This window comes from Dromiciops gliroides, chromosome 5, assembly GCF_019393635.1.
Source record: "Dromiciops gliroides isolate mDroGli1 chromosome 5, mDroGli1.pri, whole genome shotgun sequence".
Taxonomy (NCBI): Eukaryota; Metazoa; Chordata; class Mammalia; order Microbiotheria; family Microbiotheriidae; genus Dromiciops; species Dromiciops gliroides.
Window position 1 is genome coordinate 196,996,116 of NC_057865.1, and position 10,585 is coordinate 197,006,700.

Here is a 10,585-nt window from a genome sequence, read left to right on the forward strand (position 1 = left end):
ATAAGGGAGTTCTAAGTATAGGGGAAAGAAAGTGCAAAGATGGAGTTAGGAATGAAGAATCATGTGTGAAACAACAAGAAGGCTGGTATAGCTTGATTGTAGAGTATGTGGAAGGTAATAAACTATAAGAAACCTGAAAAGGTAGGAAGAGGCCAGGTTGTGAAGGACTTTAAAAGTCAAATGGAGGGCAGGTAGTTGGCACAGTGGATAAAACACTGGCCCTGGATTCAGGAGGCCCTGAGTTCAAATCCGGCTTCAGACATTTGACACTTACTAGCTGTGTGACCCTGGGCAAGTCACTTAACCCTTATTGACCCCCCCCCCCAAAGTCAAATGGAGGATTTTGTATTTGATCCTGAAGTTAACAGGAGACTCTTAGAGTGGGCTGAGTACAGGAGGTGGCATGATTACATTTGCATTTTAGTAAGATCATCTTGGCAGCTATATGAAAGATAGGTTAGCATGGAGAAAGAGTTGAGGTGGGGAGACCAACAAGACAGTTCTTGTAATAGTATAGACATGAAGTGATGGGGGCCTGTGTCAGGGATGCGGCTATATGAGTGCAGAGAAGGGGCCTTATATGATAAATGTCAGTTAGAAACAACAAGATTTAATGACAAATTAGCTATGTGGGTTTGAGTACACAGCCCTCCCTCATTTAAATCCCATTCACTGCAAGTCATGGCATTGCCTCGATGTCATGGTCGTCTTCAAGAATGAAGTACAAACAACAACAATGACATCTATTGAGTTTGAGATACCCGTGGGACATCTAGTTTGAGATGTCCAGGAGTCAGTAATGCATGAATGAAGGTGAGGAGAGTGATTGAGACTGGATTTTAGAATCATATCTATAAAGATGATAATTCAACCCATATAAGTTGATGAGATTACCAAGAAACATAATGTGAAAGAAGAGAAGAGGTACAAGATTAGTCTTGGAGAGTTTGCCCTGAATGAAGAGCCAGCAAAGGAGACTGAAAAGGACAGGCACATTTCATCTCACATTAGTCAGTTCTCCAAGCTAAGCTCATTCCCACTTGCCTTAACTATTTCTCAAATGAAATTGTTTCAAAGCTACTCAATATTCAAGTTCTATTTCTCTGAACACTCTGCTTTTTCATCTCGTAGAATGTGATACCTAGAACCAAACACAATATTCCTTTCTTGCTACCTCTATTAGTGTAAAATCACATTAGCCTCTACTTGAGCCCATATTTTTCTGAAACACAGACCAGCTGTGTACCCACTGTGCCACATTATTTCTCACTTATTTTTTTTTTTGTGAGGCAATTGGGGTTAAGTGACTTGCCCAGGGTCACACAGCTAGTAAGTGTCAAGTGTCTGAGGCTGAATTTGAACTCAGGTCCTCCTGACTCCAGGATCAGTGTTCTATCCACTGTACCACCTAGTTGCCCCTCTCACTTAAATTTTATCCCTTTTCATCTTGAGTTCAGCACATTATTCTAGCCAACATGCCCCCTATGTCCTTATCCAATTTATTGATTAAAAAAAATTAGAACAGGAAATGGCCTAGAACAGAGTGTTGTTAAATACCACTAGAGACCTCCTTCAGGCCGAGAGCAATTTGCCTTGACACAGATTGGAAATGAAACTCAGAGAAGAAAATCCCAAGCCTCAATCACGTAGTTGCCCAAAAAGTCACATGGTTGAGGACTCAAAAAGGCATTCCCTAAGCAAATACTACTGAAACACATTTTTTTGAGTACATTATCCCCAGATGACCTCAGACAAATTCTATGCATATAGACATATGACTTTAGGATTTCTTTTCCCACAGTGCTTAGACTGACCAGTGGACTGTGCTTTATAAAAAGGTTTAAAAAGTGGGGCAGAGTAGCAGGAAAATGTATAGGAGTGGCAAGAAGCAGAGTTCCAGTTAGAGGAGGGAGAGAGAAGAGAAACATTTGAAGCAATATGGCCATAATGACTCAGAGACTGTTTTTAGACCCTCGTGCCTCTAGAGCTAAGGCAAGAAGAGATTTCTTTGGCCTGACTCAAGAGACTCCTGGTAAAGGTATTCCAAGAAGAAGATGGTGTCACATCCTGAGCACTCACCACTGGGCTTAGGAATCCAGAAATTAATGTGCCCTCTTGCTATGTTAGAAAATTAGATAAATTAAAAGATGATAATTTTCCTAAAGGTATAGTTGATTACTCTCATGTGTCCAGATACCAAGAATATATTTGCTACTTGATTCCCTTCCTTTCTTTTTTTTAACCTTGTCTCATGTCTTAATTTAATGTTTTTGAATTGAAATTGATGTATTTCTTTTATGGTCTTTCCATAAAGAATAGGTTGGATTGAGGCACAAGACAGAAACTGAATTATTGGGTATACCCAACAGCTACTCTGAACCTAGCAGGGTGCTACACCTATCTCTGGTTAAAAATTTTTAAAAAGTTATCTCACCAGGTACATAGGTCCATCCACAATGACACACCACAAATATTAATTAATTGATATATAGCATAGGGGCTGGAATTATCCCAAATATGTAACAGCACCCACATAAAAGTTTGCATTCACCAGTTATATAGATCAAATGCAAATACATAACATCACATGTGGAATTTACAAATACAAAATATACATTCTTGCATTCCATTCTTGTTCAAAGAAAGGCAGTTAGAAGCATCTAGGTAACTCAATGGATAGAGCATTGAACCTCTAGTCAGGAAGATATGAGTTCAAATTTGGCTTCAGACACTTATTGTCCTTTATGGCCCTAGCCAAGTCATTTAACCTCTTGTTTGCCTCAGTTTGCTCCTCCGTAAAACAGCATCTACGTCACAGGGATGTTATGAGGATCAAAAGAGATCACGTTTGTAAAGTGCTTAGTACCAGTATGGCACATAGTAGGCACTTAATAAATACTTTTTTCCTCTATTCCCTTCCCAAAGTCCAATAGTCTATACACATTCTGAACTTTCCAGTCTTCTATACCATGACTATAGAAAATGTAAGGGCAACGAGGTGGTTCAATGGTTAGAGTGCTGGGCCTAGAGTCAGTCAGGAAGACCTAAATTCAAATCTGGACTCAGACACTCACTAGTTGTGTGACCTTAGGCAAGTCACTTAGCCCTGTTTGCCTCAGTTTCTTCATCTGTAAAATGAGCTAGAGAAAGAAATAGCAAAGCATTTTAGTATCTCTGCCAAGAAAACCCAAAAGAAGGGGTCAAAAAGAGTTGGACACAACTGAAATGACTGAACAACAACAGCAACTATAGAATATACAATGTCAATTCCAAGGCTAATAGTCTCCTATATTACTCTATATCAATCCCATCACTCCTAATTTTACTTCTATGGCAATATCCTAGTAAAGGGTTCAAAGGATTCTTCACCTGGTAGGCAGGGATGATCCCCCCTGGAAAAAACCATTGTTTTTCTGTTGAGTCCCTTGTAATAGCAGTATGGGTCAGCTTCAGTGCCCTGTGACTAATCTGCCCTTATAGCTGCTGAAGATGTGACCACTGGGTGACCAGATGCTGAGGATGGAATGGACCCCCTTCTGCAGCAGGTCTTGAACATCATCTTTATTCTTCTTTCAACATAAATGCTTGTTGATTGACTGGCACATACAATTAACCAGTACCCTAAAACACAGCTGTATTTCACTTAAAGTTATACTGCACAGGATACAATGTCACATCAACAATAAACAAATGCAGTGACATTTTGACACAGAATAGCACAGTAGTTTCTTGAATCAACTTGCCTGGCCTGTAATGGAGTGTTCATTAGAAATCTTGCTGTCCATTTATAGTCTAGAGGGGGAAAAGGGGGAAAAAAATCTTTACTGTAACCTACCAGCATGGAGACTATTAACATGATGGTGACACCCCAAAAAATCTTAAAATATCAATGCCTACGCCTATCCCAATTTTAAAAAAATCTTCACTGCATCCTTCCAGTGCTTGATAAGGCAGATAGCTTTAACTTGACCCACTATTCCCAAAACAGACTTAATCAATTCATGAAGATTCTGGATGAGTTTCCACAAAGTTAGTACCTTACTGCCTGTCCAAGTTCATTGTGGTTATTTTGGGTAATCAGTGATGCACCTTGTGGCATAACCTGCAATGAAGTCCATTTTCTATTGCCAGGCTATACAAAAGACACAATCAAATATAAAAGCATTTAATAAAGACATGAAACAAGGTAGATAGATAAGAAAGTGATATAGTGGATAAAGCGCTGGACTTGGAATTGGGAAGACCTAAATTTGAAACCTCCCTCAGAAACTTACTTGCTTTGTGACCTGGAAATATCACTTACCCTCTCTCAGACCCAGTTTCCTCACTTGTAAAATGGGATAATAGCACCAAACTCATAAGTTTATTGTAATGGTGAAATAATATAGGGTTGTTTCAAAAGTCTTAGTGTAGTTTTTAAGCTTTTTTAATAGCTTTAAATTGCTTAAAACTTTGCAAGACAAAGCTTCATTTTATAAAAAAGTTTTGCAAATCCTTCAAGTGTTATGAAAATGTTGGTTATTAACATCATCATTATTATTAACAGAGAGGAAATTCAAGTAAAATCATTTGGGGCACCCATTCACAAATAAGTGCAACTTACTATACCTCCAAGGATATTACAATTGAATTCTCCTTAAATCCTGCTGTCGATGATTCCCCCAGCATATCAAGAGGACAAAAGGAAACTCACAAGACCCAGTGATCTTCAGAACCTATAGATCCAGTAATAAATATTTATCTTGTGCTGCCATCTATCTGTCTCTTGGGATTCAAAGAATCTCTCAGATGGGCTTGCAAATGGCTAAAATCACAGCAGCTCTGGAGTTATGAGGGTCCAGACGTGATGGCTAGACTTGAGGATACCACAGCATATTCCTCTCCAACTATGGTATCTTCTGGCTTCCCCTACAATTCAAACTTTCCAACTTGCCTCCCCTTGTCTCCTTGTGTCTTCTGCCCTGTCCCACTTTTTAAATATCTCACCTCCAATCTCCACCAGTTTTGAGAATATGGTGATGTCAACATGTTTTGGTTGGCCCAAGTATTATGGGCTCCCAAAGTTATATCTACTAAACACATATATAGTACATGTACCAGGCATAGTTAATTACATGTCTCTATCCCATAATGACAACACTAGAATTTGGCTTGACTAAACATATTTTTCTACCTTAGAGATGGGAAAAGTTAGCATCTTAAAGGGTCCCCTTTGTGTGAGTTAATATGGCATAATATACCAAGTAAATTACATTTTATTTATGGATTTGTCCAGCTTGTGTTAACAGAACAAACCTCACAGATCAACTACAGGTTGAAAAAAAAACTAATCCCTGAGAATGTTGCCAATATTGTACATAACATGGTGGAAGGTCAGGTGATACCCTGAAAACAAATCAATGAGTTTCTTCTTTCCACTCATGACCATTATGGTCTTGTTTTAGAGGATATAGAAGAAAGGACACCAGACTGAGTCAGAAGACTCAAGTTCTGAATCTACTACTAGGTGTGTCAGCTAACCTAACCATCTCAGGGTCTTAAGTTGGTTCATTTGTACAATGGGAATAAATGACATCTGCCCTACCTATCTAGAATTATGGAATCCTAGAGCTGGAAGTGACTTTAGAATTCATTTTGTATGACCCTCCTTCTGGATGGAGGAAACCTCTCTACCATCTCTTTTTATGAAAGTTGCCCTGTGATAAGGAACTCACTACCCCAGGAGTCGATTCACTTAATTTTAGGGCAATTCTAATAGTTACAAAGTTCTTCTTTAAATTGGGGTGAAATCTATGCACCCCACCTTAGTCAATTCCACTTCTTGGTCCTGTTTTTCCCCTCAAGAGTCAAGCAAAATAAATCGATCCCTTTCAATGATAACAGACTGTGAAATATTAGAAGACCCCCACCACCACTGCCATCCCACCAAAATTCCTTTGTTTTCCTTCCATTTCAAAGTCTGTAGAGCACCATACAAATGGGAATGATTGCTTAGTTTACTTTAAGAATAGAAAGGCGGTATGTGAGCTGGGATGGCTAAAAGATAACCCACAATGGTCAGGAATGACTATGATCTTTCCCTCACTATCAGCCTAGCTAGGGATGAGATGAGAAAATGGAAGGAATTAAGTGAGTGGGAGGAGCAGGAGTGGGGGCGTGGCTGAAAGTGCACCTTTAGAGCTGTCAGAGAGTCCCCTAAATTCCATCTTCTTTCCCTCCAAACCCTAATTCGAGACACAACTGGCAGAAAAGATTAGGTGGAAGATCCTTGGGCCTTGGGAAAGGAAGTAGAATGGAGTTCCTCAAATCCTATTTTCCATCCCTCACTTCCACCCTCCTGCCCCGCCATTCCCCACCTCCTACCTTCTCTCCATCTATATAACCTTCCCTCCCCCTTTCCCGGAGCCCCAGTTCCCTCCTCCCCGCCTTAGGGGCGGGCCAGGACGGTGGGAGGTTCTGAGGTGCGTCATAACGCGACCCCCTTCCTCGCTCCTCCTTACTTTGGTCCGGTGGGGGCAGGTGTTGGAGTAGCCTCACCAAGCCGGAGCAGACTGACCTGGCTGCTGCAAGAGACTAAATTGGGTAATTTCCTGAGGGGGTGGAAGGACCCACCCTCCCTCTCCACCCTCCGCCCACCCTCCCAGTCGCTATAGAAACTGTTTCCACCCTTCCCAAGCAAAGCTTTTATGACTCTAGGGCTGAGGATGGGACCTTGCTCCCAGCAATTAAATAACCATCTTGTTCGTCCCTCACCCCTCAAAGGGCAGGAAATTATATGACCAGAAACTTTTGTGTAATCTAAATGGAAATATGATGTTCAGCGTATAAATACTGGTGAAAATTACTAAAGAGAATAATAATGTATTGTTTCATTCTTTGTGCGCATATTGCCAAACACCTAACTGCAGAATCTGGCATGTAGTAGGTGCTGAAGATATACTTGTTGCTTGATTTAAGTTTTATTTCCTTAAATTAGAGTCAGTTCAGTCGTTTTTCAGTCGTGTCTCACTTCGTGGCCCTATTTGGAGTTTTCTACAGATGAGGAAACTCTGGAAAACAGGGTCACACAGCTAGTAAGTGCCCTTAAAAAGAACTGTTGTGTATAGATGGATGATAGATAGGTTAGATAGAGAGAGATAATGATAATAGATGGATGATAGATATAGTTATATAGTTATAGTTATAACAGTTATACATATAGTTTTATATATAATAGTTATATATACAATATACACACACATATATGTGTATATATATATAAACCTGATTCTACTAGCAAAAATTCTGGGAATCAAAAAGAACAAAATTAAACTTTCTAGTAATCCTATAGAATTTGTTAACATGGAAAAATATAGCCTCAGCACAGAGGTATATGGAATTACATTTCCCCTAGAGAATGGGTAAGTATATATAAAAGGGTAAGGAAGCAGGGGGTACATCTTGGTGACACAGTGGATGAAGTACTGGGTCTGGAGCTAGGAAGACTCACCTTCCTCAATTCAAATCTGGCCTCAGATACTGCGCAAGTCAATTAACCCCATTTGTCTTAGTTCTTCATCTGGTAAAAAAAAAAAAGGAAGAGAAAGAAAGAAAACGACCTTTAAAAGGAAATGGCAAACCACTCCAATATCTTTAACAAGAAAACTCCAAATGGGGTCAGAAAGAGCCAGACACAACTGAACAAGGAGGCAGTATGTATAGGAGTACAATGGAATACATATTAAATATGTATGTGTATGTATGTATATTATATGTCTATATATACACACATAATATATTCAATACAAAAATTATGTCTGCATGGATATTACAAAGCATGTGCTCCTTAGATTACACAAATAATGAATAGTAGAAATAGAAGTACCATTGTAAATATAATGCCCTTTCTCACAAAGATGGAAACAAATTTGTTGAAATTTATGTAACAATTTGTTGTTATTCATTTATTCATAATTGGCCCTGATCACCTTTGCTAAAGTGTTCCAGTGCTCTCTAGGAGAATAGAGGTTCTTAGGCCAGTGGTATGTTGTTGTTGTTTAGCAATGTCTGATTCTTCATGACCCCATTTGGGGTTTTCTTGGCAAAGATGCTGGAGTGGTTTGCCATTTCCTTCTCCAGCTCATTTTACAGATGAGAAACTAAGGCAAATGGGGTTAAGTGACTTGCCCGGGGTCACACAGATAGAATCCAAGGTTGGATTCCAACTCAAGAAGAGTCTTTCTGATTTCAGGCCCAGTACTCTATCCACTGTCCCATCTAGCTGGCCCTCATTGAAGCATAAGCTTTGGCATACTCTACCAAGCAGGAAAAATTTAAGGATGTGCTGGGTAATGGACTTTGTATAGCTATCATCTGAGCCAGCTTTAAGTTTGAAGAAGTTCAGCATCATAAGGCTGATTATTTCTTTATTAGACCACAGCAATTGAAGAAAACTCTCCAAGAAAGGAAACTACACATCTTGTAAAGTGCCAAAGGGCTTGTCATAAGATTATAGGAAACCTTTTGAAAAGCCATTACTTAATATAAAGGAAGGACTACAGAGTATTGACAGAGAATAATGGGTCTATGTTATTTGATTTCAGAAACTTTTTTTTTACCATATCATCTTTCAGCCTGCAACATGTTAGCCAGAAAGTTTAAGAACCAGATTATTTTATTTAAGTCAGCACATGAGTTGCCATGGGTTGTCATGTGCTGACAGACAAAAATGACCCCAAGTTTCTCTCTGATGTTTTTATATCCCCTACATTTCCCATTGTATTCCTGCTCCTTCACCTCCCAGGGAACAATCCCTTATAATAAAGAATAAAAAGAGGGGGCAGCTAGGTGGCTCAGTGGATAGAGCACCGGCCCTGGATTCAGGAAGACCTGAGTTCAAATCCAACCTCAGACACTTGACACTTACTAGCTATGTGACCCTGGGCAAGTCACTTAACCCCAATTGCCTCACCTCTGCAAAACTAACCAGCATAGCAAAATACTCTGACATTCTCTGCCAATATTTCATACTCATGGAACTGAGGAGGAAGTGTTTTTTCATATCTTTTCTTTGGAGCTAAATTTGGTCATAATTTTGTAGTATTAAGTTTTGTTTTTCTTCTAAGGTAGCTAGATGGTGAAGTGGATAGCATGCTGGGCCTAGTCAAGAAGACCTGAGTTCAATGTGGCCTTAAGATCTTATTAACTCTGTAATCCTAGACAAGTCACTTAACCTCTTTATGCATCAGTTCCTTTAACTATAAAATTGGAGGGGACAGCTAGGTGGCACAGTAGATAAAAGCACTGGCCCTGGATTCAGGAGGACCCGAGTTCAAATCCGGCCTCAGATACACTCAGATACACACTTACTAGCTGTGTGACCCTGGGCAAGTCACTTAACCCTCATTGCCCCGCCAAAAAAATAAAATAAAACCCCTATAAAATTGGAATAAAACCCAACCTCCCAGGGTTTCTTATGAGTATCAAATGAAATAATACTTAAAAAGTGCCTGGCATATAGTGGTACTTAATGAATGCTTTTTCCCCCTCCCTTTCATATACATTGCTATGTGTATTGGTTTTCTGGTTCTTCCCATTTCATTTTGCATCAGTTCAGTAAGTGTTGTTATGCTTTTCTGTATTCATCATGTCCATTATTTCTTATAGCACAATAATATTCCATTACATTGACATGTCAGTTTGTTTTATCATTTTCTAATCAACAGGTATCTTTGTTCCAGTTGTTTGGGACTACAAAAAGTATTGCTATACATATTTTGGTATATATGGGGCCAAAAGACCATATTTTTAACACCAACATTCCTTCAGTAGTGATATATAAGTTTGACTCACATAACATTACGATAACTGAAGTTGAATATTGATCACTGTAAGAGTGACCTGGAGCAACACATCACAAACAAAAAAATTACTTTATTCTCACTGTGACCTCCAATTCCTCAAAAAGCTTACCTTCTCCCTAAATTCCTTGTTACAGTTGAGAACACCACCATCCTTCCAGTCATTCAGATTTGCAACCTCATAGTTATCCCCATCCTTGACTCTTACTTCTTTCTCATTCTTCACATCATGTTGATTCTACCTCTACACCAATAAGATCAGAGATCCACTGGAGTATGTCAGCACATGTTATATTATGGTAGATAAAGTATATTCTCTATAGTTAGTAAAAACATCATATTTATAAAATTATTCAAAGTCATTCCCAATCCCTCCAGCTACTAGAACCTTTCCCCTCTAAAGTTACCTGTCTGACCACTCTTTCAGTCTCCATTGCTGGATCTTCATCCAAGAAACATCCACTAACTTTGGATGTTCCTCAAGGCTCTTCCCCCCTCGACCATCTCACTTGAGTTCATCAGTTCCTATAGTTTCAATCATCATTTCTGTGCAGATGATTCCCAGATATGTATACCCAGACTGTATGTATAGTCTTTTCTAAGCTCCTATCCTACATGACATCTCAAACTAGATGTCCTGTAGGCACCTCAAACACATCTAAGACGGAACTCATCTTCCCTTCCAAGCTTCATCCTCTTCCCAACTTTACTATTACTGTTGATACTAATACTGTTCTCTCAATCAT

The 10,585-nt window shown here is 39.3% G+C and overlaps 1 protein-coding gene across 1 annotated transcript in view; it reads right to left on the minus strand.

Moving 5' to 3' along the window:
* DYRK4 (dual specificity tyrosine phosphorylation regulated kinase 4) overlaps window positions 1-6,605 on the minus strand; it is a 73,509-nt gene extending 66,904 nt beyond the window's left edge. The window contains exon 1 of the mRNA XM_043968304.1: window positions 6,501-6,605. The gene's annotated coding sequence lies outside the window, so the exon portion shown is untranslated. The remainder of the gene's footprint in view (window positions 1-6,500) is intronic.
* Window positions 6,606-10,585: the final 3,980 nt, after the last annotated feature.